The 10518-nt window shown below is 45.5% G+C and overlaps 1 pseudogene; it reads left to right on the top strand.

The window, feature by feature from the left end:
• Nucleotides 1-422: 422 nt before the first annotated feature.
• LOC122436251 lies at nt 423-501 on the top strand (annotated as a pseudogene).
• Nucleotides 502-10518: the final 10017 nt, after the last annotated feature.

A 10518-nucleotide genomic window follows, 5' to 3' on the forward strand; every position in this document is an offset into this window, starting at 1 on the left:
AAGCACTTCCCACCCTACTCCAACCAAACATCAACAGAACAACAGCACACCACTCCCCTGAGGGTTCAGTGGACCTGAATGGGGAGCTGATCTTCTAAGCCCTGGGTGGCAGAAACAGTCAGCACTTCAACTCCCCTGTCATAATCCCACTGTGCTGAGTCTCCACGCCCACCTGCAAGGAGGACTGAACAGGCAATGTGAGGCAGGGCTAGTTGACCTCCATGAAAGTATTAGTAGCTCAGTCATGTCTGACTCTTTGCAACCCTATGGACTATAGTCCGCCAGGCTGCTCTGTCCATGGAATTCTCCAGACAAAAATACTGGAGTGTGTAGCCATTCTCTTCTCCAGGGGAATTCCCAACCCAGAGATAGAACCCGTGTCTCCTGCATTGGCAGGCAGGTGCTTTACTGTCTGAGGCACAAAGACTATACTTTCAGGGATCATTTCTATAGTTCGTTACTAGAGAAGTTTCTCTGATCGTGTAGAGCACCTGTCTGAGGCACAAGGGGAGCCACACAAGCAATTATGAATTCTTTTGAAACAAATGAAAAACGTGGGAAATCCCAGCAAAGAAATAAAAAATGTAAGGAAGAACAAAAGAGCAAATATAGAACTAAAAAACACAATAACAGCAAAAGTACTCATTGGATGGGCTCAGTAGCAGAGTGGAAATAGCATAGACTCAGTGAACGTAAAGACAGATCAATAGAACTTACCCAGTCTGAATAGCAGAGAGAAAATAGACTGAAAACAGTAGAACAGGGCCTCAGGGATCTGTAGGACAATAGCAGAAGAGTTAATATTTTTATCATTGGGTCTCAGAGGGAGAGGGTAAAGAGTGTGGGGCTGAAAAAAATATTTGAAGAAATAGTGGCTAGGAATTTTTCAAATTTGTCAAAAGATATAAATCTACAACTCAAAGAAGCTGAGTGAACCCCAAACAGAACAAGCCTAAAAAATCCAAGACACACCATAATTAAACTTCTGAAAATTGGAAGTCATGGTCCGAAGGAGAGAGTAGATCTGGGGAAGTTCAATACAGAAGATCTTTAGGGCTGTCAGTCTCCTCTTTCTGGCTCTTGCCAGGCAAGGAGAAATCTCAACTACTTCAAGCCCTAGCTTCCTATCATCAAATCTAACATTCACTCATTCAACAAACATTTATGGACACCTACTATTTGCCAGTCATTCACCTAACTGCAGGGGAGACAACAGTGAACCAACCAGAGTCCCTGGAGGAGGCCATGGAAACCCACTCCAGTATTCTTGCCTGGAGAATCCCATGGATGGAGGAGCCTTGAGGGCTATAGTCCATAGGGTTGCAAAGAGTCAGACAGGACTGAAGTGACTGAGCACACAGGCACACATACGGTGCTCTAATTATCCAGAACACAACCTGACTTTCCCTTTCCCCAGGCCTTCCCATGTGCCATTTTCTCTACCTCAGATACTTTCCCCTAGCCAGTGACCCCAGATGGTGTAGCACTCCTCTCAAATCTTTCTTTGAGGTGTTGACCCCACTTTGAGGACAGGGACTGTGTCAAGTTCATTTCTGTAGCCCCAGAGCCTAGCATAATGCTTGCCCATTGAAGGAATGCAAGGATATGGAAAAGGGAGATTTGACTGGCCCTAGCCCCCAAATTGGAGAAGGCAATGGCACCCCACTCCAGTACTCTTGCCTGGAAACTCCCATGGACAGAGGAGCCTGGTGGGCTGCAGTCCATGGGGTCTTGAAGAGTCAGACACGACTGAGCAACTTCACTTTCACTTTTCACTTTCCAGCATTGGAGAAGGAAATGGCAACCCACTCCAGTGTTCTTGCCTGGAGAATCCCAGGGATGGGGGAGCCTGGTGGGCTGCCGTCTCTGGGGTCACACAGAGTCGGACACGACTGAAGTGACTTAGCAGCAGCAGCAGCAGCTCTCAAATTGGGCTTTCCAGGTGGCTCAGCGGTAAAGAACACCTGTCGAAGCAGGAGATGTGGGTTTGATCCCTGGGTCAGGAAGATCCCCTGTAGAAGGAAATGGCAACCTGCTCCAGTATTCTTGCCTGAGAAATCCCATGGACAAAGGAGCCTGGTGGGCTACAGTTCATGTGGTCAGAAGAGAGTCGGACGTGACTGAGAGACTGAGCACAAGCACACATACACACACAAACACACACAGCTTTCGAATTGCCTCCATGCTGCGTGGGGGAGGCAAGGCAAACAGAAGTGAAACAGTCACATTTCATACAACCCAGCTTCTTAAAAGTGAATACGTGTAGGATGTATTGATCCTAATAATGATAGAGCATGGGAGGAGGATTCATGAGATGAAGAATTTGAATTGGGCCTTGAAGTATAAGCCTGGCTTTGATAAGATCAAGGGGAGGGAGGAATAGCTAAGGGATGGGGGTGGGAAAAGATAGTGGAGCACAGCACACTCACCAGATGGCAAGAAAACTAAAGCCCAGAGAGTACAGGCCAGAGACCTGCCTCATGGTTCATAGGAGGTCAGCTCCCACCCTGAAGTCTGGCTAAATCTTGGCTCTTTTAAGCAGGTAGCAAAGGAGAGGGTTATAAGTGTGATGAGAGGGCTTCCCTGTGTTTAAGAATCCACCTTGCAATGCAAGGGACACTGGCTCAATCCCTAGTTTGGGAAGATCTCACATGCCATGGGCAACTAAGGCCCCTGTGCCACAACGACTGAGCCCAAGTGCTGCAACTACTGAAGCCCATGTGCTCTAGAGCCTGTGCTCCACAACAAGAGAAGCCATCACAATGAGAAGCCTGTGCAACACAGTAAGAGTAGCCCCGGCTCACCGCAACTAGAGAAAAGCATCCAGGTAAAGCAACAAAGACCCACCACAGCCAAAAATAAGTAAATAAATCTTTTTTTTTAAAGAGTGATGGGACCTCTAGACTAGTGGAAAACACTTGGAATAATATTTTAGAGAATGAACACAAGCACAACGCCCCCCAGATGAGCTGATGTTCCAAGCACGGGAAGCAAATCCTTCCTTAGCACCTCCTCTTCAGCTGACTTTGACGGAACACATGTAATGTACAGTGTGCTTCCTGTTCATCATCAGGTTTAGTTTTCACACCAGTAATAATGGTCTTTCCATGGCAGAGCTGAGATTCAGATCCAAGCTTTTGGATGGAAGACCTGGCCACTTCCTCTGTGTCATACTGCCATGGTGAGCTGGGCCCAAGTTTGGGACCTACTGGTAATCTTGTCATGCAGGATCCCAGCAATGAGCTTCTTGTTTCCCTTGATGTGAGAGGTAGTGCCTATGCCTCGGTAAGGAAGACCCTAAGGCTTCTGTAGTTAGTGCCTCATGGTGAGTGGAAGGGGTGGGGTGTATTTCTCCCTCTCCCGTTTCCAGAAGCTGAGGAGCTGGATTGCTGTCTACCAAGTGGTACTTTGTCCAGTTTGGCCTTCAACCAACATAGTTCTGCCACTGCTCATTTCCTAAAAGCGCCTGCAGCCTCTCCTCCATCAGGAAGTCAGCCTCTTCCTTTCCCAACACTCGTATAGACATTCACTCTTCTCTGCCACTCCAGGGGCACTTTGCTTGAGTTGTGCGTTTCTGCTTTTTTGTCAAAGCTTTTCCCTAGAGAGTCTTCAGCCTAAAGAAATAGGGACAAACCCGCCATTGGCGCTTACTGACTCTTGGATCATATTTAAGGCCCTGGAACAGAAGGGAGTAGCCCTGTACCAGGTGTTTACATGCATTGTTTCACTGAATTTCTCCATTAGCCCACTGAGATAAGTACTGTTCATTTCCCCATTTTATTGATGAAGACACTGAGGTTCAGAGAACTTGAGTGATTTATCCATAATTAAGCAGGTAATAAGTAGCAGAACCAGGATTTGAACTTACGAACTTCATTCATCACACTTTTACTACACTTGTCTATTTTATTGTCTATATCCTCCAGTAGATTGTGCATATTTAATTTTTGTTTTCATTTCACAGAATTTAGAATTGTCCAGAGCTTCTTCATGCAGTAGATGAGACAATCCTGAAGGATCATAGTGCTTTGAGAGAAAGTAGGCATTTGAGGATGGCTTCCCTGGTGGCTCAGTGGTAAAGAATCCACCTGCCAATGCAGGAGACACGGGTTCAATCCCTGGGTTGGGAAGATCCCGTGGAGAAGGGAATGGCAACCCACTCCAGTATTCTTGCCTGGGAAATCTCATGGACAGAGGAGCCTGGTGGGCTACAGTCCATGGGGTCGCAGAGTCGGACATGACTGAGCGACTAAACAACAACAACAGGCATTTGGGGAATGGGGTAGAGAGAGCTGCAGGGTTTCTAAACTTCAGAGTTTCAGGCCCTGAGTCAGTCAGATGGAAATGTAGTGTGTGTTGGGGATGCGCTTCAGGAAAAAAACAGTGAGGTGGATTGACGGGGCTGGATTTCATAATGGAATGGGAGATCAGACAGGGAATGACCTACATCTGGAGGAGTGAGGAGTTTACGTGAGTTCCCCAAGCTGGTATGTGTAGATACAGGAGGCTGCCTAGCCAAATATAGCTGTAGGCAGTCATGGATTAGTTGACCGGGGCAGCTGGGAAGGCTGCCACTGAGAATGGGTATAATTGAAACTTGAATGGAGACAGTGAGCAAGGGCCCACCCAGGGTGGGATCACGTGCCAGGGATCTCCACACCTGTGTATTTCGCCTAGCCTTCTCTTTGGACACCCCAGTGACATCCTGCCTGCTCCTTGCAGAACTCTCACCTTCTATCACTGGCCAAGTCTCACCCAGGACCACCTTCTCTACACTGCATATTTTTCTCTTACTACTGGTGCCCTTTTTTCCCTCCATCCAAACCATATTATTTTTTTCCTCCAGGCTCTATCATGTTAGGAACATAAACCTGATAGGCAAGTGTGCAGTAGATGTTACTGGTTGACAATGTCTTAATAACATGTTCATTTGAATGGGAGCTTACAATGCCTTTGCTAGAAGTAGGGGTTTTCAAGGGGACTTGGGCTTAGAGAAAAGGGGGGTTGGGATGGGGTGAGGATGGGGGTAGAGGTGGGAATTTGAGAAGGGGGCCTTTGGGTGACCTTTGCATAAGGATAGTCCTGGTTATCTCTTAAATACTTGGAAAGAGACTTCCCCCATTCCCCTCCCTGCCCCCTCCACACTCTGCCTACCTTGTTCCTGCATTCCACTATCCTGCCAGGAATAACTGTATTAATTAAAACAACCTTCAGATGCAGAGAAAATGCCCAATTTGGTTTGGAGATAGAAGCTCTTCCTGAGTTGTCCAGGACCGCACAGAACTAAAGCTGGGACTCTGAGAGCTCATGTTCACAGCTTCCTTGGACACTAAATTTAACAGATGGGACACTTCAATCCAGGCCACAGTTGTCAAAAACCACAGTTTAAATCAGTCACAGACAACTGTTTCATTCCCCACACTTGCCTGGGTGTAACAACTGCAGGAATGCCTCTGCTTAAATTACACTTGGTGACACCACAGGGAGAGACATGTCTCGGCCACATTCATTCTCCATCCTTTCTGAGCTTCTTTTATAGCAGGGGTCAGTGCCCTTTCCTAAATGGGGTGCCAGGGCACTGAACCGTGCTCTTTTATGGTCCCAGTGTTATGTTGGTGTATATATTCGATCATGGCAAGGTGGGAGGGTGATGAGGTAGGAGGGAGAGGATGGGGTTATACTGAGTGTCACAGAAGGGAGTGTTTACCCAAGGATGAGCTAGAGACATGGCAGCCCTGGGTGATGACTTACAAAACTAAATGGTGAGGAGCAGTTATACCTATGGTCCATGATCTGTGTGCCTGTAATAATACCTGGTCTATGTATCATCACCTGGTATCCAGCTGCAAGGTACCATCTCCTGCATTATGGAAACCACTCACGCATCCATCCATCCAGGCATTTACTGAGTGACCACTCTGGGCCCATACACTGTGCCAGGTGCTGGGAACACAGACATGAATGAGATAGTGTCTGCCTTCAAGGAGTTTGTAATCTAGCTCCCAAGAATTCAACTATTAACCCACCCTAGAATGCACTGTCAATCATTCCACTAAGCACTTGCTGGTGCTTGGCACTGCACTGCACTGACTGATGGAGATGTAGAGTTACAAAGAAAAAGAGAACCAAGTCGTTGACCTTAAGAAGATTCCAGTATGGTAGCACAGAGAGACGGGCTTCCCCAGTAGCTCAGCTGGTAAAGAATCCACCTGAAATGCATGAGACCCCAGTTCAATTCCTGGGTTGGGAAGATCCCTTGGAGAAGGGATAGGCTACCCACTCCAGTATTCTTGGGCTTCCCTGATGGCTCAGATGGTAAACAATCCGCCTGCAATGCAGGAGGCCTGGGTTCGGTCCCTGGGTTGGGAAGATCCTCTGGAGGAGGGCATGGCAACCCACCCCAGTATTATTGCCTAAAGAATCCCTGTGGACAGAGGAGCCTGGTAGCTACAGTCCCATGGGGTCTCAAAGAGTAGGATACAACTGAGTGACTAAGCACAGCACAGCACACAGTGTGGACAGACACATAGACATGTCCATTTGTACTCCATGTGGGAAGGGATGTTTGGCTTAGATAAGTCTCCAAGGCACCGTCCAACAAAAGATCCTTAGAAGTTGGAAGAAAGGGATCTGGGGGAGGCAGACTCGTGTCTGAGACTTGTTCTGTCATATTACCGGGTTTCTAGGAAGGGGCTTGGTAAGCATTTGTTATTTTTGTTTGAGGAATGATCTCTTTCATCACTCCCTTTGCATGAGAAAAAAAAATGAAACACTTAAACTAGAGAAATATGAGTGAAATAAAGCAGGGAGGCATCCTGATGAACAGATTATTGTCTACTTCTGGTTCATGGACTTTGGAGCTTCTTCAGCTGGTCGTCATCCTGTCAGGGCGCCCACTACCTTGTACTGGCAGTTCTCAATCTGGAGGTCTCTAAAGGGAGTAACTGGTGCTCTTAAGCTATTTTTTTTAAAAAACATTTGTAAAAAGTCTAATAGAAATTGTACATTCGGCCAAGACAAAGCCACAGAAAGCTAAGTACAATATCATGTTTCTTTGCTTTTGACTGGAATTATATTAGCTTGGTATGGTTATCTCATGCAGATCTGAAGCACTGAGTGAGTAAAAATTGGGAAAATGAATTATTCCATAATAAATGTAGTTTTGCTAGATAAAAAAATTTTCCAAATGTGGGGCCCACAGGGGAAAGAGTAATAAGAGGGATCCTTAGTGGTGAAAAGGTTGGAAATCACTGGCCTCTACGTCTGGATGCCAAAGTTTGGCTGCAGATTCAAAGCCTATGACCACAGAATCCTGGGATTATTGGCAGCTGACACCCCTGATGTGGTTCCTGTTGGAAAAGCAAACATGCTCCCTGCCCAGCTTTCTAAAGTGTTATACATTAACCAGCTCACAAAGCACCATTCACGGGGGGACGGGGTTTTTTTGGATCATGGTTTACTGTGTTTTCGTACCTGCAGTGAAAGAACATTTCAGAGGAAGCATAGGCTTGCCTGAAATCTACAAAGCTATGCTATTGCTGGGCAAGCGCAGAGCTCCTTGTAACTTCTCGGGGCTGGAATAAGCTGTCCACACCTTTCTCCTCATCAACAGTTTTCATCCACTACCTCTGAGAATACACATTCCATGAACACACTGGAAACAAGTTAAGACCATCCATCGGGTATAAGGGAAAGAGGAGGGACTCTGCAGGCTGTTGGGATGGTGAGGGAGGAGATTTGGAAGTGGCCTTGTCAAAGAATCATTCCCACTCTTCCCATTGTCTGAAAAAGTTTCCTGGAGGAGGCTCAGAAAAGCAGGCGAAAGTAGCACTGAGGTTTCTGCAGAGAGAAGGAGCTCTCTAAAATATGGATTCTAACCCACATTTGAAATTTTTTTAAGACTGTAATTGTGATAAAGTACCCATAACATAATATTTACCATCATAATCATTTTAAGGTTACAGTTGAACCTCTAACAACACAGGGGTTAGGGGTGCTGACACTCCATGCTGTTGAAAATCCAGCCTCCATATCCACAGTTCTGTTTTCACAGATTCAACCAATTGAGAATTATAATCCTGTAACATGTATCTGTTGAGAAAAAAATTTGTGTATTAAGTAGACCTGCACAGTTCAGAACAACAAACCCATGTTGTTCAAGGGTCAGCTATATATGTTTCAGTAGTATTAAGTATATTTACATCGTTCTGAAGCAGATATCCAAAAATTTTTATCCTGCATGACTACAATTCTATGCTCATTAAACAAAAACTTCCACTTTCTCCTGCTCTCAACCCCAGGTAATCACCGTTCTACCTTCTTTTTCTATGAATTCGACTACTTTAGATATTTCATAGAGATGGATCGTACTGGCTTCTTTCACTTAGTGTAATGCTCTCCAAGTTCATCCATATTTTAGCATGTGTCAGAATTTCCTTCCTTTTTAAGGCTGAATAATATTCCATTCTATATTTATGCCAAATTATGTTTATCCATTTGTCTGTCAGTGGACACTTGGGTTGCTTCCACATTTTTGGCTCTTGTGAATAATGCTGCTAAGAACATAAGCATGCAACTATCTCACTGAGCTCCTGCTTTCAATTCTTTTGGATATATACCCATAAGTGGGATTAATGAATCATATGGTAGCCCTATTTTTAATTTTTTGAAGAACTGCCATACTGCTTTTCAGAGTGGCTGCACTACTTTGCATTCCCAGCAGCAGTGAATAAGGGTTCCAAATCCTCCACATCATTGGCCAAACTTGTCATTTTCTCTTTTTTTGTTTAACATATATATATTTTAAATGATAGCCATCCTAATGTCTGTGAGGGGCTTCCCAGGTGGTTTAGTGATTAAGAATCCACCTGCCAAGCAGGAGACGTGAGTTCAATCCCTGGGTCAGGAAGGTCCTCAGGAGAAGGAAATGGCAACACATTCCAGTATTCTTGCTTGAGAAATCCCTCAGACAGAGGGGCTACAGTTCATGGGGTTGCAAAAGAGTCAGACACAACTTAGCAACTAAATAACAATGGGTGTGAAAGGGTATCTCATTGTGGTTCTGATTTGCATTTCTCTAGTAGTGATGTTGATTTTTTTTCCATGCATCTGTTGACCACTTGTGTATCTTGTCTTTTCAAGTCCTTTGCCCATATTTTAATTGGGTTATTTTGTTGTTGCTGAATTGTAAGAGTTCTTTACGTATCCTGCACGTTAACCCCATATCAGATATATAATCTGAAGATATTTTCTTCCATGCCATAGGTTGCCTTTTTGCTTTGCTGATTGTGCCCTTTGATACTCCAGCCCACATTTTTAAAGACAAGAAAAATACGATAAAATGAAGAAAGAACCCGGCAAGAATGATGCCTTGGGGCCCCATTGGGTGATTTCACCAAGTCCTTTGAACTCAGTTCTTGGATTCCAGTCTTCCTGGTGATGTTCCCCCCAAGCCTTTTGTACACTGCTTGGTCTTTACCCCATTAGCTCTAGCCTGCTTCTAGAGAGAACATGTCCCATTCTAAGTACCATCTGCCTTTAACACCCCACAACTTTCTTGCTGCTTCCTCCATGCCTGTGAGATCTGCCTTGTCATCCTGTAGCAACTTTAGCCTTGGGTGTTGTAACACAGCAGCCTCAAATACACTTGCAACCTCTTTGCCATGCCAGGCAGAGACGAGTTTAAATTCTCTGCTTTTATGGCAACCTTCATGGTGGGACTGAGTGTAGAGGCAGTTTGCTGTATGTGTCAGAAGTTCTCCAAAATTTGATGTATGACCCAGGAGGGCACCCAAAGCCGGTGCTCTGTGACAACCTGGAGGGATGGGGTGGGGAGGGAGGTGGGAGGGGGTTCAGGGTGGGAGGGACACATGTATACTTGTGGCCAATTCATACTAAGGTATGGCAAAAAACCATCACAATATTGTAAAGTAATTATCCTCTAATTAAAGTTAATAAAATTTTAAAAAATTTAAAATGGCTAAGGTGGTAAATGTTATGTTTTATGTATTTTACCACAATAAAAAAATACATAGGTGATTTAAAAAAAAAGAAGAAGAACATCATTCCATCACTTCCTGACTTTTGACATGTCATTTCAACTCTCTGAGCCCCCTTTTCCTATCTGTAAACATGAGGATAGCACCTCCCCACCCCACCCTGCTGGGATTTGGTGAGCCTTGCTTGGGATAAAGCATGTGGAGTGCTGAGCTCAGTGCCTGGTGCATCTCAGGAGAGCTGGGCTATTGAAAGTTTCTCCTTCTCGGCCCAGAACTTTCAGCCAGAAGGAAGCTCACCCAGCCAGGATTGGGTCCACACAGAGGCTGCACAGCGCTGAGAGGCAGGAACAGAAGTCCCTCATCCAGCCTCGGCCTTTGGTAGCCCTGTGCCCCAAATAGCCCAGGCTCTGTGAGAGGCTGGCACTGCCCGGCAGAAGGCCCCCACGTGTTCCTCTCTTGGTGACACCTTTCAGTGGCTCTCAGATCTCCCTGGCCTGGAGTTCTTACTATCTTCTGACTC

This window comes from Cervus canadensis, chromosome X (assembly GCF_019320065.1).
Source record: "Cervus canadensis isolate Bull #8, Minnesota chromosome X, ASM1932006v1, whole genome shotgun sequence".
Lineage (NCBI taxonomy): Eukaryota > Metazoa > Chordata > Mammalia > Artiodactyla > Cervidae > Cervus > Cervus canadensis.